Consider the following 17763-nt stretch of genomic DNA (forward strand, 5'->3'; position numbering starts at 1 on the left):
GACAATATACTCCATTCTCCCTTGTAGTTCGGAGTGTTCATGTATCTGAGCCCCGGTTTATAAAATGAGCGTGGAAATGTTCTTTACCACCTCCAAGCTTGATTTAAAAGATTTAAAAATCTTGCATGCCTGATTCTTTTGCACTTCTGGGTAGCTGAGAGAGTGGTGACCACCCAGGCAGGCTTAGAAGCCTCATGTTGAAAATGGAGAGGCCATCAGGGGGAAGGAGCCTGGGTCCCTGAATCACTCACTGGAGGGAATAGGCCGCTCAGGAGAGCTCCTACCCAGAAACACTCGCATGGGACAGTTTAGCAAAAAGGAAATCATCTTTTATAATATTAAGCTAATGCAGTGGGGGAGGAGAGGGATTGATACATTATAGCAATTAGTGATAAAGATACAAAATCAGATAGAATAATGAGTAGATTATAAAACTAATTGTGGCTATTTAACTGCATAGCCATTAAGGAGAATCAAATTAGACCCCTTATGTCATACACAGTAACAAATTGCAGGTAGATTAAAGAGTTGTTTTTTAAGGAAAACCTTGTAAGAACACTTGGTGCCTACATATACAAACAAATGGTTTCCTTTTAACCAAGACTGGAAACTCTGAAGCTATTTTAAATGTGGCCATTTAAAAATCAATATAAACATTTAAAACTAGGTTACAAAGCCTGGAGACAGGGCCCTAAGAGGAGGCATTGAGACTTCCTACTCCCTGTCTCTAGATGGCTCACTCTGAAAGAGGCCAGCTGCTGCCGCATCGTGAGCAGCCCTATGGAGAGGCCTACGTGGTGAGTAACTGAAGCCTCTGTCCACAGCCAGTTCACATACATGCATATGAGCAGGTGACAGACACTCGTCTAAGAGCTTTACGTATTTTAATTCATTTAATTCTCATGCGTCTTTGAGGTAGGTTTTATGACATCCCCTTTACAGATAAGAAAACTCCTTCACACAAAATTTATGCAACTTTCCTGAGACCACACAATTACCTAGAAATACTACAAGAGAATATGTAGGAAATTTTAAAACTTGGTTTAACACACACAGAGAGAAAATTGTCTTAATTATAACGAATTCACTGTAGTTCTCATTTTTATTAACATCTCATTCAGTCAACAAGTATTTAAGGAGCATCTACGATATAGCAGAGAGTGTACTAGATGCTAGGGGAAAAGAGCAGTGAGTTAAGACATGGCCTTGGTCTACTCCAGGCACTGAGAGTAATGGGCGGTGGAGATAAGGAAATCTGCCATATGATACCATGTAATGAAGTTATGTGGCTCCCCTCACACCTGTATTCCCAACAGAACAGACGTAATTTGTTTTCAAGTTGCACTAAAGAAGTCATAAATGTACATTGGTATCTGCAAATCAACTATGCTTACCAACCAACTATGCTAATCTTCCTCCTACTAGTAGGGGTACCTAGCATTACCCCCACTGGCTCATGTGACCTTAAAACCTAAACCAAAAGGGAATAAAAACAAGAAGAAACAAATAATATTAGATTTGTAAGTCTTTTGGGATTTCTAAGGTTTGGTACATCACAGCTTTGGCCACAGCAGAAAAAAGAAGTCATATATATCCTTTGATCCAGGAATTAGGTTAAGTGGTTTAGATTTATATACAGAAGCTAAATCCATAGGTACACAAATTCGCACTGATTCCACTTGGAGACCTGCAGTGTCATTTGTCAGGGCCCACACAGTTTATCCAACACTATCAGAACCACTCTTCAAATTATTTCATACATTGAAGCTTATACTAACAAACTATTTGCCAAATGAGTGTCTCAGAACACCTCATGCTGATTTTGCAAAAACCTTCTCAATTAGAATCCCTTCATGGAAGCCAAAATATGCCAAATAAGAGAGCTTTTGATTATTAGAGACTCACTGGAACAAACTGTGCTGGTATTCATTCCTATTTAATAAACTCCCTTAAAAACAGGCATGGAATTATGTCTGAGGGTTTTCCTATGAAAGTACATTAAGGAAAACAAAGTCATTAAGCATCTGATCACAGAACAGCCAGGAGAGAAACAACAAGCGGAGCCCACTGGGTAGGGGCTTTTTCTCTCGTCAATTTTGTGATTCTGGAGAATCTTTAAAAAGAGCCAGTAAAGAGGGCAGGCATAAAAGTCTCTTCTACAGCAGCATGCAGCATGTGGTGTTCACAACTGACTGTCATGTAATATTCACAAATGAATGGATACTACCCTCCAGCTGCATCTTCTACCACTTGCCCTCTTTCTCCAACAATCCAGTCACCTGGTTTCCTTATGCCGTTCTGGTTATCTCAGGGCCTTTGCACCTGCAGACTTCACCAGAAATTGGTCCCCAGTTTTCCCCCCAGGTCTCTACTCATATTTCACTTTAAAGATCCCTTCCCTGGCTACCTTATCCAAAGGAATGGCAGACTCCAGACTCATTCTTCCCTTTTCCTTGTTCTAGTTCCTGGAGCCAGCACCACTGGTATTGTCCTCTTCATTTATTATTTACTTGTTTATTGCCCATCTCCCTCCTGCAGCATGTGAGCTCTATGAGAGCAGAACCTTGCCTGGCCAAGTCACTGCTCTACTCCTAGTGCCCAGTATGGTGCCTGGCACATACTACACACTCAACTAATATTTGTTGAATGAATGAATGAGAGAGGATGCTAACACAGGAATACTCCAAATGGCCATTCCAGCTCAAGTTAGACACTCTTGTTGGAGTTTCCTTGAAAATCCACTGAATGCTTAATACAGATTCAGAAATCTTCCTTCACAGAAGATTATTAGGTGACTAAATCAAGCTGGGTTTTTCCATTTAAGTATCACAAGGCCAGTAGCAGCTTTTGTTCCAGGGCATTCTCTATTATTTCCTGCCCAATCTGGGTCAAGGTTTAAAAACCAGAAGAAAAGGTAAGAGAGAACCACTCATTAAATCAGCAGTGCAGGTTTTATGTCCCTGAGTCTCTGGTTGGGAACCAGCTGTGGAGACACGACTTAAACCTCTCATTACTTCAATTTCCTCTTCTCAAGTGCGGAACTAATACAGCTATTAGGAGGACTAATGAGATTATGTTTCCATAGTGCTGAGAGGTGCCACATAAATTTTTTAAAAACATTATTAAAATGTTATTTCCTTTTCTTCTTCTTTTTATTTTTGTTTCTAACACATGATCCAGAGTTTCATCTTCCTCACACAAATTACAGAAAGTCACTTCCATTGTATCACTGCAGTTTACATGGGCCTGTCAGGTGCATTTCTGCTCTGTAAAGCACGTTCTCCAAGCTCCTGGCACTGAGTTGGATGACTGGGAAGACATGCTGGTAAATGTGATGATGATAACGGCTTTGGCAGCCTTATTCCTGAAGTTGTCATTATTGTAGGAATCAACCATCAGGCACCCTGGCCATACCTTCGAGGCTGACTGGATCCTAACCATTGAAACTGCAATTATATAAACACTCCTGATGACTTTGCTCTTCTCATTATTTTTATCACTTGGGGAATCATCCAAGTCCTTCTTGAAAATATTTTTAAGTGTATCTGCTAATGCATGCCTCCACGGATTTTACTCTATGCTCTCTGCCACTCCTTATTGTTTTGCTTATTTACCAAGACGAGCAGGGTTATCTGCCAAAGGGTTAACTATCTGTTAACAATTTTGATAACCTCTAAGTCACTACCCACAGTAGCCACTTGCAGACAGGCAACCACTTCCCACAAGTGGGACTGTCAATGAAATGCAAAGAAAACTTGTGCTACCAGCTAGTGGTGGGAAAGCTGAGATTTCTTGGACAGTTTCGTAGAGTAACAGCAACAAGCTTACCACCACCCTCCAGAAGTAAAAGGGTGGGGTCATCTGTCTGCTGGTGTGGCCTAGAATCCAACATACAGGATGGTGAACACCTACTCTGGTCTTCAGCACATACACATCCGAATCTTAGCTTCTCAGACATGCAAAAGACCTTCCGAATCAAGGGCCTAGAGCTCTATTCTCTCAAGCCTCTGAAAACTTAATTACTGATCATCTGTTTGGTATGTATAAAATATCACTTTCTCAGAGGAAGTCTCTCTGATCCCCACAGACTAGAACAATGTATCAGCTGGGAAGTCTTGGCTGCAAGCAACAGTACCCACCTAATACGTCTTTAACAATGAGAATTTATTTTCCTCACCTAACAGGAACTCTATGGGCATGTAATTCTGCATTGATGCAGAGGTTCAGAGTTATGTTAGAGTGCTGGGTGAACTTTCTGCCATTTTCTTGACTCTCCCCTCATGGTCCCAAGATGGCTACGACAGCTCCAGGCATCATGTCATCACACAACAATGTTTAAAGTAGGAAAGCAGGGAAGGGTTTTTTCCTCAAATGTTTCTCTTTATCATGGAGGAAAGTCTTTCCTAAAAGTGTACCTATCCCAATGGACTTGCACTCAGATAGCACTGGGCAAAATTTAATCACATGCCCATACTCTAGAGTGGGGACCTGGCAGTTAAAATCTTTAAAGGAAGTGAAATTTGTTGGCAGAGGAGAAGGGCTATTGAGTCAGCAATCACCAGCAGATCCTTCCATTTACGTTCCTATACGTGTTCTTCCATTTCTGAACCTTGTACCTTTCCTTTGTACCTCTTACAACAATCATTACTATGTTACTATGTTGGCATAATATGTTAACATAATGCTACCCCTCTGAAACTCCATGAGGGCAGAGTCTGTCTTACTTAGCTGTCATTATATTCCTGTTTTCTTTCATAGTACCTGTCCCCAGGTCCAGCTACATAATTTGTGGGGCCCATGAGAAATGACAAGCAGGGCTCCTTGTTCAAAAAGCGAGACAAAAGTACTATTAAAAGTGTTAAACTTTATGTGTTTTTCTTCTATATTTTCTCTCTCAGCTTGTCATGTGTTTTTATTTACTAGATAAAATTACAATTAAAAAAATTTTAATTGTAATTCATTAGCATGAATTTTTACCATTCATCTTTACATTGTGTCTTGCCAACTTTAAATGCAAATATAATTACATTTAACTCATATGTGGAATCATCAAAGTACAGTCTATATTTCATAGATCACATATGCATATGATTTTGTTACCAGACTGAAGAAATGCTGCACACAACTCAACTTTTTTAATTCACTTCTTTATATATGCATATTCTACCAGCACCATCTACCCTCAGCTTATTAATGAGTACAGAAGGGCTAAACAAGAAAGGAACTATTTTTCCCTTTCTGTATCATTATTTTCAGTGAAACAAAACTAAGAAAGGGTATGATGAGGTTCCTTGGTAGTCCGTGTTTCTTAGAATCCCTTTTTCCTGTGTTTGAAGCAAGTTCTGGTCTGAATGGAATGTGGCCTCTTGGGCTGTCAGCACCTCTGTATACTTGGTCCTACATATAACATGCTTATCTCACACTTTCTTTGAGTCTCAGTGAACTCCTCCTGATCCTCGGTGCGCTGGAATTCTATATTCATGAGCATCACATATACTATATAGGAATGGGGCCACAAAGAATAAGGTATATATGTTGGAATAAGATACACATGTTGCATGTGTCTCCTCTGCTCATGCTCCATCGTCCCACCAGGATTCACTTATACAAATCACATGTTCAACCATAAAGTTATTAAGAACTTCAAGGTGGTTATAGCAAAGTAAAAGCCAAGCAGAGGGCCCTTCTAAGCATGGGACCCTCTATGACTACACACGTCACATGCTCATGAAACTTGGTCTGCATGGCTGGTCTGGTGCTCAGTAAATACTTAATGAATATAGGAATGCATGCATCTCTTCAACCTGCTTTCTGATAACTTCCATATATTTCTCACACTTCCTCTGAATGAGATCCTCAGGCTCTTAAACCTTTTCCTAATCATTACACTAAGTTCAGATGAAAGGCATACTAGGCTCTGAGGAGTTCAAGCATGTAGGGACAACCTGGAGGAAGGGTGAAATATTGAAAAACTGGGCCAAAGAGAACTCCTCTTATATTATGAAACTCTTAGAGAAAGTGTAAGCCAGAATACGTACTTCAGTATCAAAAAGAAACCTGCCTTGATATAAAACAGACCATTCCCCTGCTCAAACCAACTATAGAAAACCCTTGCAAAATTAAGTTCTTTCCTTGGCATTGAAACCAAGTAGAATAATGCCCTGACTTATCCCACTATGCTTACTTCCTAACAGTCTCTAGGTTGCCATCAGTCTAGACTATCCACTGCTCCCTAAATATTGCTCATGGATTCCTGTCTTTGATTAAGCCACTTAGATACTTGAACTCCCCAAACTCCCTGTCCCCCAAGTACTCCATGAAATTGCTATTGACTCTCGGCACCTACCTATAATTTTCTGCAGGGCCTCACTTTTGCCTTCTCTATTCTATATAGAAAAGATACATGTTCATTTTTTAAAATAAATAGGCTGGATTAATTTGTGTCTTTTCCCAGGATTTCAATTAGAGACCTTCCTAAATATCTCCTTTTGAAAAAAATTTTTTAATTGCCTTTGGTTCTACCTTAATCTTTGAAAAGTAGTAGTCTTCAATTCTTTCCATTCTCTATGCAATAAAACTACTTTATACTGTGAAATTCCAAGCCTCACTTTTGAAGTATGACTCTAAGAAGGTATTGTTTGGCTTCAACCTGCTTGAGAACTAATACACTCTTCAAATTTGAAAAGGATTATTTGAATACACACACACACACACACACACACACACACACAAAACCCTGTTAATCCACTAAGAGAGATCAAATGGTACTTTACATTTCTAAGTATTTCTACAAAAGCTGTATTTCATTTTGTTTTCCAAACACTGAATTTTACTTCACACAGCCATCAGCTTACAAGTGTACTCCTAATCTCCTAATTAAAAACAAACAAATAATTTCCTTGACTATCAACACTGGGGAAAGTTGAAGCTTTTTGGAGGAGTTGCCTCTAGTCACAAACTCTACTTCCACATTCTTAACCTGCTCCAATAATAGCTTCAGCCTAAACCATATCACAAAAACTGTTCTACTATGATTTCAATGTTGCCAAATCCACAGGTCACTTCTTTGTCCTCTTTTGTCAGTGATCAACACAGTTGCCCACACTATTCTTCTTGAAATAATTCCTTTTCTTGACTTCCATGACATGACACCTTCCTGGTTCTCACTTTCCTTTTATTTCATCAAGCTGTTATTTTTCATGCTATGCTGCCTATTCCCCTTCTCCCCAAATCTAAACATTGGAGTAGACTAGAGCTACATACCAAACCCTTTTAGATCTCACCCAATACAATGGTTCAAATTCCATCTATAAGATGGTGAGAGCCAACTGAAATGTCTAGGTCTACCTTAGTCATGAATTTTAAATCTCTGGACTTATATATCCAGTGGCCTGTTTGACATCGTCACTTAGATGTCTCACAGACAACATGGTAAAAACAACTTGACTGAGAGGATCACGGGAAGATGGTGGCACGAGTAGTTCAGAGGAAATCTCCTCCCCAAAACATATATATTTATGAAAATACAATAAATACAACTATTCCTAAAAGAGACACCAGTGGATGCAGTACAACAGCCAGGATACATCTACATCTGCAAGAACTCAGCATCACAAGAAGGGGGTAGGATACAAGCCTTGGCCAGGTGGGACTCGAATGCTACCCCACCCCAAAACCCAGTGGGAAGAAAGGAGTCAGAATGGGGAGGGAGTGAAAGCCCAGGACTGCTAAACAACCAGCTCTAGAAATCCGCACCTGGAACGCAGACATGAGGTGCACAGGATGCTGGATATTAGAGAAATGGAAAAGCAAAACCTGGGGGCAGGTCCCGGCAACTGGCACCCCTGAGACAAAAGAAAAGTGAGTGCTTTCTGCAAGCCTTAAAGAGACAGGGACCCCATAGCTGGATGAAGTTGTCCCAGCAGCTGGGAGTACCAGGGAAACTTAGGTGCCCTAAACAGAGGCAGTGCAGCTCTGAAACCCCTCATAGGACTAGGCAGCCTGCCAGTCATTCCTCCAACTGGCACAGACCCCGACACACGGGCCCAGTAGCAGGAGAGTGGGAGTGTGCACCAGGGGCAGAAGCTCTAGAAAGAACAGAGAGCAGATCCATGCACCACAGAGCTAGCCCACAGCAGTGAGACCTAACAGCCTGGGTGCAGCTCATGCACACCGGTGGCAGTGAAGCCAGAGCCTGGTAGAAGCTTGCACAGAAAAGCCCTGCGCGCACCAGCAGTGGAGCCAGAGGGAGCAGGCGCGCTCCCAGGAGCCAACAGGAATCCCAGCCCAATGCACAGCTGCCTGGGCCAGACCCAAAGGCTGCTGTTGCTACACAGCTGCCCAGCAGGGTCGCCGCTAGCACAGAGGAGCGCACCAGGCATGCCTGCCACTCCCCACAGGGCTCCACACTTCTCTGACGGACACTCCACCCACAGCAGCTTAGGACATTAACCCAGTGGCTGCTCCAGGAGTGCAGGTAGCTGTCACAGGCAGCAGAGAAGGGCAAGGCATCCAGCAAGCAGGAAAGGACTTTCTTCTTCCAGCTGACACACCTGCAACCTGCCTACAGCCACTGCAATCACTATGAAAAGGCAAAAAAATCTGGTCCAGACCAATATAGTTATACCTGAGAAAGAATCTGCAGAGGCAGACCTAATCAGTCTCCCTGAAAAAGAATTCAAAATAAAAATCATAAACATGCTGACAGAGCTGCAGAGAAATATGCAAGAGCTAAGGGATGAAGACCACAGGGAGATTACAGATGTCTGGAGGGAGATCACAGATGTCCGGAGGGAGATTACAGAAGTGAAACAAAGTCTGGAAGGATTTATAAGCAGAATGGATAAGAGGCAAGAGGCTATTGATGGAATAGAAACCAGAGAACAGGAACGCATAGAAGCTGATGCAGAGAGAGATAAAAGGATCTCCAGGAAAGAAACAATATTAAGAGAACTGTGTGACCAATCCGAAAGGAACAATATCTGCATTATAGGGGTACCAGAGGAAGAAGAGAGAAAAAAGGGATAGAAAGTGTCTTTGAAGAAATAATTGCTGAAAACTTCCCCAAACTGGGGGAGGAAATAGTTGCTCACACTACAGAGGCACACAGAACTCCTGAGAGATGGGATCCAAAGAGGTCAACACCAAGACACATAATAATTAAAATGACAAAGATAAAGGACAGGGACAGAGTATTAAAGGTAGCCAGAGAGAGTAAAAAGGTCACCTACAAAGGAAAACCCATCAGGCTGTGATCAGACTTCTCAACAGAAAGAGAAGAGAATGGCATGATATATTTAAAGCAATGAAACAGAAGGGCCTTGAACCAAGGTTACTGTATCCAGCATGAGTATCATTTAAATATAAAGGAGAGATTAAACAATTCCCAGACAAGGAAAATTTGAGGGAATCTGCCTCCCACAAACTACCTCTACAGGGTATCTAAGAGGGACTGCTCTAGATGGGAGCACTCCTAAAAAGAGCACAGAACAAAACAACCAACGTATGAAGAATGGAGGAGGAGGAAAAATAAGGGAAAGACATAATCATCAGACTGTGTTTATAACAGCTCAATAAGCAAATGAGGACAGACAGTAAGGTAGTAAAGAAGCTAACCTTGAACCTTTGGTAACCAGGAATCTAAAGCCTGCAATGGCAATAAGTACATATCTTTCAATAATCCCCCTAAATGTAAATGGAATAAATGCACCAATCAAAAGACACAGAGTAATAGAATGGATAAAAAAGCAAGACCCATCTATATGCTGCTTACAAGAGACTCACCTCAAACCCAAAGACATGCACAGACTAAAAGTCAAGGGTTGGAGAAAGATATTTCATGCAAACAACAGAGAGAAAAAAGCAGGTGTTGCAATACTAGTATCAGACAAAATAGACTTCAAAACAAAGAAAGTAACAAGAGATAAAGAAGGACATTACATAATGATAAATGGCTCAGTCCAACAAGAGGATATAACCATTATAAACATATATGCACCCAATACAGTAGCACCAATATATGTGAAACAAATACTAACATAATTAAAGGAGGAAATAGAATGCAATGCATTCATTTTGGGAGACTTTAACACACCACTCACCCCAAAGGACAGATCCAACAGACAGAAAATAAGTAAGGACACAGAAGCACTGAACAACACGCTAGAACAGATGGACCTAATAGACATCTATAGAACTCTACATCCAAAAGCAACAGGATACACATCCTTCTCAAGTGCACATGGAACATTCTCCAGAATAGACCACATACTAGGCCACAAAAAGAACCTCAGTAAATTCCAAAAGATTGAAATCCTACCAACCAACTTTTCAGACCACAAAGGTATAAAACTAGAAATAAATTGTACAAAGAAAGCAAAAAGGCCCACAAACACATGGAGGCTTAACAAAATGCTCCTAAATAATCAATGGATCAATGACCAAATTAAAATGGAGATCCAGCAATATATGGAAACAAATAACAACAACAACACAAAGCCCCAACTTCTGTGGGACGCAGCAAAAGCAGTCTTAAGAGGAAAGTATACAGCAATCCAGGCATATATAAAGAAGGAAGAACAATCCCAAATAAATAGTCTAATGTCACAATTATCGAAATTGGAAAAAGAAGAACAAATGAGGCCTAAGGTCAGCAGACGGAGGGACATAATAAAGATCAGAGAAGAAATAAATAAAATTGAGAAGAATAAAACAATAGAAAAAATCAATGAAACCAAGAGCTGGTACTTCCAGAAAATAAACAAAATAGATAAGCCTCTAGCCAGACTTATTAAGAGAAACAGAGAGTCAACACACATGAACAGAATTAGAAATGAGAAAGGAAAAATCACGATGGACCCCACAGAAATACAAAGAATTATTAGAGAATACTATGAAAACCTATAAGCTAACAAGCTGGAAAACCAAGGAGAAATGGACAACTTCTTAGAAAAATACAACTTTCTAAGACTGACCCAGAAAGAAACAGAATATCTAAACAGACCAATTACCAGGATTGAAATTGAATCGGTAATCAAAAAACTACCCAAGAACAAAACTCCCCGACCAAATGGATTTACCTTGGAGTTTTATCAAACATACAGACCACTCTTAAAGTTTTCCAAAAAATAGAAGAGGAGGGAATACTCCCAAACTCATTCTATGAAGCCAACATCACCCTAATACCAAAACCAGGCAAAGACCCCACCAAAAAAGAAAACTACAGAACAATATCCCTGATGAACGTAGATGCAAATAGACTCAACAAAATATTAGCAAACCGAATTCAAAAATACATCAAGAGAATCATGCACCATGACCAAGTGGGATTCAGCCCAGGGATGCAAGCGTGGTACAACATTCGGAAATCCATCAGCATCATCCACCACATCAACAAAAAGAAGGACAAAAAACACATGATCATCTCCATAGATGCTGAAAAAGCATTTGACAAAATTCAACATCCATTCATGATAAAAACTCTCAACAAAATGGGCATAGAGGGCAAGTACCTCAACATAATAAAGGCCATATATGATAAACCCACAGCTAACATCATACTGACCAGCGAGAGGCTGAAAGCTTTTCCTCTGAGATCGGGAACAAGACAGGGATGCCCACTCTCCCCACTATTATTCCACATAGTACTGGAGGTCCTAGCCACGGCAATTAGACAAAACAAAGAAATACAGATTGGTAAAGAAGAAGTCAAACTGTCACTATTTGCAGATGACATGATACTGTACATAAAAAACCCTAAAGACTCCACTCCAAAACTACTAGAACTAATATTGGAATTCAGCAACGTTTCAGGATACAAAATTAACACACAGAAATCTGTAGCTTTCCTATACACTAACAATGAACTAATAGAAAGAGAAATCAGGAAAACAATTCCATTCACAATAGCATCAAACAGAATAAAATACCTAGGAATAAACCTAACCAAGGAAGTGAAAGACCTATACCCTGAAAACTACAAGACACTCTTAAGAGAAATTAAAGAGGTCACTAACAAATGGAAACTCATCCCATGCTCCTGGCTAGGAAGAATTAATATCGTCAATATGGCCATCCTACCCAAAGCAATATATAGATTCGATGCAATTCCTATCAAACTACCAAAAGCATTCTTCAACGAACTGGAAAAATAGTTCGAAAATTCATATGGAACCATCAAAGATCCCGAATAGCCAAAGCATTCCTGAGAAGGAAGAATAAAGTGGGGGGATCTCACTCCTGAACTTCAAGTTCTACTACAAAGCCACAGTAATCAAGACAATTTGGTACTGGCACAAGAACAGACCCACAGACCAGTGGAACAGAATAGAGACTCCAAATATTCACCCAAACACATATGGCCAATTAATATTTGATAAAGGAGCCATGGACATACAATGCAGAAATGACAGTCTCTTCAACAGATGGTGCTGGCAAAACTGGACAGCTACATGTAAGAGAATGAAACTGGATCATTGTCTAACCCCATACACAAAAGTAAACTCCAAATGTATCAAAGACATGAATGTAAGTCATGAAACCATAAAACTCTTAGAAAAAACATAGGCAAAAATTTCATGGACATAAACATGAGTGACTTCTTCATAAGCATATATCCCCTGGCAAGGGAAACAAAGGCAAAAATGAACAAGTGGGACTATATCAAGCTAAAAAGCTTCTGTACAGAAAAGGACACCATCAATAGAACAAAAAGGTATCCTACGGTGTGGGAGAACATATTCATAAATGACAGATCCGATAAAGGATTAACATCCAAAATATATAAAGAGCTCACACACCTCAACAAACAAAAAGCAAATAATCCAATTAAAAAATGGGCAGAGGAGCTGAATAGACAGTTCTCTAAAGAAGAAATCGAAATGGCCAACAGGCACATGAAAAGATGCTCCACATCACTAATCATCAGAGAAATGCAAATTAAAACCACAATGAGATATCACCTCACAGCAGTAAGGATCGCCATCATCGAAAAGACAAACAACAACAAATGTTGGTGAGGTTGTGGAGAAAGGGGAACCCTCCTACACAGCAGGTGGAAATGTAAACTAGTTCAACCATTGTGGAAAGCAGTATGGAGGTTCCTCAGAATGCTCAAAATAGAAATACCATTTGACCCAGGAATTCCACTTCTAGGAATTTACCCTAAGGATGCAGCACTCCAGTTTGAAAAAGACAGATGCACCCCTATGTTTATCGCTGCACTGTTTACAATAATCAAGATATGGAAGCAACCTAAATGTCCATCAGTAGATGAATGGATAAAGAAGATGTGATACATATACACAATGGAATATTATGCAACCATAAGAAAAAACAGATCCTACCATTCGCAACAACATGGATGGAGCTAGAAGGTATTATGCTCAGTGAAATAAGCCAAGCGGAGAAGGACAAGTACCAAATGATTTCACTCATATGTGGAGTATAAGAACAAAGGAAAACTGAAGGAACAAAACAGCAGCAGAATCACAGAACCCAAGAATGGACTAATAGTTAGCAAAGGGAAAGGGACTGGGGATGATGGGTGGGAAGGGAGGGATAAGGGTGGAGAAAAAGAAAGAGGGCATTACGATTAGCATGTATAGTGCGTGGGGGACACAGGAAGGGCTGTACAACACAGAGAAGACAAGTAGTGATTTTACAGCATCTTACTATGCAGATGGACAGTGACTGTGAAGGGGTATGTGGGGGGGACTTTGTGAAGGGGGGAACCTAGTAAACATAATGTTCTTTCTGTAATTGTAGATTATTATACCAAAATAAAAAATAAAATAAAAAATAAACAACTTGACTCTACAACCTTCTCTAACCTGATTTTCCTCCAGCTTTATCCATTCCAGCAAAAAGCACAACTATCTATCTAGGTTCCCCAACCAAAAGCCTAAAACTTAAATTTGATTCCTTTCTCTCCAATCTATCTGGTAGTCTGTCCTGTGGTTAAAATTGCAATACTTCCAGAATCTCTCGCCTGGCCTTAGGGCATCTCCGTATCAGTTGCTGTTTCCAAGGGGTGCAGAGAAGTAGTACATCTCCATACCAATAGGTTATTACAAAGGGGGTGGGAAGTGAGCTTGCACCCGGACCAGAGAGGTATTTTGGGGGTTCTTTTGCATCTGGGTACTGAGAGACCCAGGAGAGCAGAAGTAGATAACTGTTTGTAAGGAGTAAATGGACTTCTCCCACTATTTCTCCCTTTGGCTGATTTCGGCCTCAAAGGTTATTTGCCTGGGCTGGAAAAATATATTCCCCCAGCATTATACCTGGCAGTAGTTGGGAGGACCTCTGAACCTGAAATCTGTCTTCATGGGTGTGACACTTGGGCAAGCTGTCCCTAGACATGGTGGGGAGATACACAGAACCCCCTGTGGATGGTGGGGAGCCTCCAGTGGCTGCTACAGTGGGGGGTGATTACTCACTCTTTCCTCCAGCAGTGATGGATGGTGCAGCTTCACCTGGGAGCCCCCTATCTGTGGGGCTTCCAACAGGGGAGCCCCTGGTAGGAAATTGATGTAGGGTAAAGCACCTCCTAGACAGGTGGGCCCTTCCCCAGAATTGGGGGAGGGTGGAGACACCAGAAGCTGAGGAATTAGGCTTCTGTGACATAGAAGAATTCTTAGAGGCCCTGAGTGGCCATACAGCATCTGGGATTGTGGGATGTTTCTTTTTTGAGATACTGGAAAGGTTTATCAAGGAGAGAGGAGAGAGACACACTTTGGCATCACTTGGAGGAGCTGGGAAATGACCTATATCATGCCCTTAAGAAAGGGAGACAGTTATTGAGAAGATGGGTCATGCTCCTGGAAGATATGTTAGCAGCAAGGGAGGAGGCAGAAGGAGAATCTGCATTCAGGAGGCCATGGGGAAGGAGAAGGAAAGAGAGGTGCCTTCAGTCCTGGAATTGGTAGAGGACATATCAGGGGAGGATAAGGGGGTGGAGCCAAGGGCCAAACTGTTGCGGAGGCCACTCCCCGAGGCACCAGTCCCTCCCATGTTAAAGGCCTGCCTATTGTAATTAAGAAAAATAAAAACACAAAAACTGCAGGTTCCTCCCCAGGTTGTGGGGCACTCCATGCTCCAACTCTATACCCAGGATGAGCTGGTGGACATGAGCATCTGGTTATGGCAGAAGCCTTTGGAACCTCTGTCTACCTGGGTTTGCATCTTTGGGATATGGGGGTGGAAAACATTGCTAAGTTGGGTTCTGAAATGGGTAGACTGGCTTCCCTGATGACTCACCCTTCTCTCCAGCAGCACTTGCAAAGTGCCTGTCACACTGCAGGGAATCAGGTGTTTCTGGATTGGCTGATAACTGCCATCAGGGCAGTTTGGCCTTTTCAGGGTGATTTGCCATACTTACCCACTAGCTGGAAAACGTATGCAGAGCTCTAGCAGGTGTTACAGGAGCTGGGCATGAAAAATATCATCTATAATATGGACCCTCAGGACACCGATGAGGAGTTGTTCACCATAGGAATGAGAAATTTGGTGCTCCATACAGCTTCCCCATCTCTGTATGGGTCCCTAGTGACTATTCTTGCCCCTTGCATACGGCAACTCGTAAGTGAGACTACTCGTACTTTAGCAGATGTGGGGGAGGTTGAAACAGTAAGAGCATGGATACAAGTACAGGCTATGACTGAAAGGAGAGGTGCAAAGGGCCCCATGAAGGTCTTGAGGATTCAGATGTGGGTTGATTTGATAAAGGCCGGGGTAGTGAAAGAAAAATTCTACACACAGCACAATAGGATCTTGTTAGAACTGTGGCACAAATTAAAGCCAGAACAGCAGTTTTAGTCTCTGAGGTTCAGGACACAGAAGCCAGAACAAAGCCCCATGTCCAGCCTTTGTCCTTGCAAGACTTCCTGGGGACAGTACTCCTCCTGGGCCCTTGCCCCACAGGAAGAAGATTGGGTGTTGTGGTCTGACTGGACGCTTGGTATACAGATGGCTCCAGTCATGGTTAGTCCCAGAAATGGAGGGATGTGGCTTTCCAACCTAGGACAGAGGCAATATTGATGGAGGATGGAGAGGAGAAGAGCAGTCAATGGGCTGAGTTGCAGGCAATATGACTTATGATCAGGCAGAAGCCTTCCCCCATACTTGTCTGCACTGACAGCTGGGCCATCTATTGGGGCTTGACCTTTGGCTACTGACATGGTACCATGCCAACTGATGGTTGGTCACCAGCCCCTTTGGAGGCAAGAGTTGTGGCAAGACCTATGGGCCTCTGGTCAGACTAAGACAGTTACCGTATACTATGTGACTGGCCATTTGCCTTTGGCATCCCCACGGAATGGTGATGCAAACACATTGGCCCAGGTGTGTTGGCTAGAAGAAAAGCCTACCTCTGATGTAGTCCAGTGGTTACATCAGCATTTGTTGCATTCAGGGCAAAAGACAATGAGCACTGTAGCCCATCAGTGGGGTTTGACCCTTGAAGAAGTCACCAGAGCCCAGAAGGGGTGCCTGTGTGCTCTAAGAGGGACTTACATTGAGTCCTGCAGCAACATGGGACAATAGTAAAGCCCTTGTCAGGTGGCAGACAGACTATACTGAGCATCTGCCCATATCAAAATATTGGTAGGTATGCCATGACTTGTGTGGACATGGCTACAGGACTCTTGGTTGCTTTTCCTGCATGTTGTGCAGATCAGCAAACCACTAAGAGGGGCCTAGAGCATCTCTTTGCAGCCTATAGCCAACCACAGGGGATTGAGAGTATCAAGGCACCCACTTTACTGCACATGCATTGCAAGAATGGGTGCAGCAATTAGGAATAGAGCGGAAATTTCATGTACCATATAACTCTACTAGGGCAGGCATGACAGAGAGGTACAAATAGTTTGTTGAAATCTGGCCCAAAGTCAGACACCAATAGTCTATGGGGCTGGTCAGTTTGCTTATGCACAGTGCTATGGCATCTGAATGAGAAGCCTCAAAAAGGAGTCTTGAGTCCTGTTGATAAGCTAACACACATTGCTGCCTCTGCTATACAACTGTACATGCAAACCAAAGAGGAGCTATTGAAGCCAGGAGATGGCCAGCAGAGCAACATCCTGCTGCCGGCCCCAACTGCTTTAAACCCTGGAGATTCTGTTGAGTGGACGTGAGCCTCGACATTCCAACACATGGACCAATTATGGCTGGCCCTTCTGGCACCTTGGGGAAAAGGCCTGGAAGCTGGCCTCCTGTGTGTTCCTGGAGTAACAGCAGAGTGGCCCCCAAAGGTCATGGTACTGTACTCAAAATGACCAGGAGTTAAGAGTATCTTACAGAGAAGTTTTGTTTTCTTTTTTGGCCAGTACATGTACATGTACCTCCTGTAGCTCTCTATATATACATATATTGACCTATCTGTAACTCCCGCAAGGAGGGGGAGTGAAGGTCTGATGTACTAGACCAGTACAAGATCTCGTTCCTTCCACTGTCCTATCACAGGACCACTCTCTTGCATGTATCCCACCTGATGGACAAGATTTGCCTATGCTGGTATCATTAAAACATGTGTCTTATTGCCTTAAAGGTTATTTTTCTTCTATAGTCCCTGTGGCCTGAACCAGCCCCCTGGCTACTGCCATGTGATGAGTGCACTGAACTCCTTACCTGTTCAGTTACTGGCCTCCTGTGGAATGGGTGAGCTATGGATTTAATCTGCATAGGACTTTGAACCTAGTTGAATCCTCCACCTTGAGGATTATCATGATTTTATTCCTGTTATTGTATGTTATTGGTCTGGTTACAGTG

The sequence above is a fragment of the Manis javanica genome, chromosome 10, assembly GCF_040802235.1.
Source record: "Manis javanica isolate MJ-LG chromosome 10, MJ_LKY, whole genome shotgun sequence".
Classification (NCBI taxonomy): Eukaryota; Metazoa; Chordata; class Mammalia; order Pholidota; family Manidae; genus Manis; species Manis javanica.